This window comes from Schistocerca nitens, unplaced genomic scaffold, assembly GCF_023898315.1.
Source record: "Schistocerca nitens isolate TAMUIC-IGC-003100 unplaced genomic scaffold, iqSchNite1.1 HiC_scaffold_64, whole genome shotgun sequence".
Classification (NCBI taxonomy): Eukaryota; Metazoa; Arthropoda; class Insecta; order Orthoptera; family Acrididae; genus Schistocerca; species Schistocerca nitens.
The window spans coordinates 7,501-10,000 of NW_026045612.1; positions in this window are offsets into that span (position 1 = coordinate 7,501).

A 2,500-nucleotide genomic window follows, 5' to 3' on the forward strand; every position below is an offset into this window, starting at 1 on the left:
GCCGCGCGCTGGGTGCGCCGGCACGCAGATGCGCCGCCTGCCGCCTCCGTCAGCCGGCGCGCCTGCCACTGGGCGCCCCCACCAGCCGGCTGCCGCGCGTGCGCCCACGCAGCGCGCGGCCAGCACGCCGGGCGCCCCCCCCTCACCGGCCGGGGACGGTCCCACCCAGCCACCGCCGCGTATCGCTTCATACCCACATGCCCACTCACGTTCGTGGGTATGACGGGTGTCGCTGAAGCAACCGGTTAATACCTGTACCGATCGTCGATATCAACGATTCACCTCCAGCGCGAAAAACCGCGCAACAACGGATTTCCAGTTCATTTGCGTAACTTGGGCAGCAAACGTAGACATCCATCTACATTTGCGACTTCTACGAGTCTTGCATGCCTGGATGTTGTGTGTCACGACGCACTCCATCAGCATACATACACGCTGCGACGTGTGCACGAAAGAACACGTGGAAGGTGGCCAGCGTACGTATGCGAATGCCATTGCACAGCTGCGAAGCGCATTCAACACGCGAACTCCTGACCGACGAGCTAGAGGTGACAGGAGGGGAGGGGGGGGGGGGGGCGGGGGCGATATACGTCCTATTGCAGTACACAATACAGTGGATAGCGGGACCATGTGGAAAGTAAGCAACACTCGCAAGATGTGAGGGTACGCACCGTAAAATGAATCAATACGCAGAACACCACAGTGTGCGCGAAGTGAACTATGTTGAGATGGTTGCAATTAGGCAACGCTACACGAATTCCTAGATTCATATAACTAACAATTACAGGGCAGGTTAAGGCGCAACGTGGGTTAGGTTAGGGCGCAACGTGGGTTAGGTTAGGGCGCAACGTGGGTTAGGTTTGGGCGCAACGTGGGTTAGGTTAGGGCGCAACGTGGGTTAGGTTAGGGCGCAACGTGGGTTAGGTTAGGGCCCAACGTAGGTTAGGTTAGGGCGCAACGTAGGTTAGGTTAGGGCGCAACGTAGGTTAGGTTAGGGCGCAACGTAGGTTAGGTTAGGGCGCAACGTAGGTTAGGTTAGGGCGCAACGTAGGTTAGGTTAGGGCGCAACGTAGGTTAGGTTAGGGCGCAACGTAGGTTAGGTTAGGGCGCAACGTGGGTTAGGTTAGGGCGCAACGTGGGTTAGGTTTGGGCGCAACGTGGGTTAGGTTAGGGCGCAACGTGGGTTAGGTTAGGGCGCAACGTGGGTTAGGTTAGGGCCCAACGTAGGTTAGGTTAGGGCGCAACGTAGGTTAGGTTAGGGCGCAACGTAGGTTAGGTTAGGGCGCAACGTAGGTTAGGTTAGGGCGCAACGTAGGTTAGGTTAGGGCGCAACGTAGGTTAGGTTAGGGCGCAACGTAGGTTAGGTTAGGGCGCAACGTGGGTTAGGTTAGGGCGCAACGTGGGTTAGGTTAAGGCGCAACGTGGGTTAGGTTAGGGCGCAACGTGGGTTAGGTTAGGGCGCAACTTGGGTTAGGTTAAGGCGCAACTTGGGTTAGGTTAAGGCGCAACTTGGGTTAGGTTAAGGCGCAACTTGGGTTAGGTTAAGGCGCAACTTGGGTTAGGTTAAGGCGCAACTTGGGTTAGGTTAAGGCGCAACTTGGGTTAGGTTAAGGCGCAACTTGGGTTAGGTTAAGGCGCAACTTGGGTTAGGTTAAGGCAGAAGTTGGGTTAGGTTAAGGCAGAAGTTGGGTTAGGTTAAGGCAGAAGTTGGGTTAGGTTAAGGCAGAAGTTGGGTTAGGTTAAGGCGCAACTTGGGTTAGGTTAAGACGCAACTTGGGTTAGGTTAAGGCGCAACTTGGGTTAGGTTAAGGCGCAACTTGGGTTAGGTTAAGGCGCAACTTGGGTTAGGTTAAGGCGCAACTTGGGTTAGGTTAAGGCGCAACTTGGGTTAGGTTAAGGCGCAACTTGGGTTAGGTTAAGGCGCAACTTGGGTTAGGTTAAGGCAGAAGTTGGGTTAGGTTAAGGCAGAAGTTGGGTTAGGTTAAGGCAGAAGTTGGGTTAGGTTAAGGCAGAAGTTGGGTTAGGTTAAGGCAGAAGTTGGGTTAGGTTAAGGCAGAAGTTGGGTTAGGTTAAGGCAGAAGTTGGGTTAGGTTAAGGCAGAAGTTGGGTTAGGTTAAGGCAGAAGTTGGGTTAAGGGATGGTGTGTGTGGGGGGGGGGTGGGGTGGCGAGGTTCGTTGATAGTGATGGTAGTAAGTGGACGCCTGAGGCACTATCAGATATGTCACGTCAGTTGCACTTGTGGCTCATGGCAGGTGGCGCGCCCGTTCTGTGTTTGTGGCAAAGGAGTGGCACACCTGTGTCTTTCATTCCTGCCATTGTTTATGTGCTGTGAGATGCGGCAGTGTGGTGCTGTTGGGTGCACCCCTGTGTAGGACATGTGTGGGTGTTGGTGGCGTATCTGAGCAATGGTGGTTGTAGGAAGAGTGGGATATTCAGTTTTCTGGTTCGACGTCCCGGTCTGGTTATCATAGTGTGGATGGTGTACTGTGGCCGAGAGGA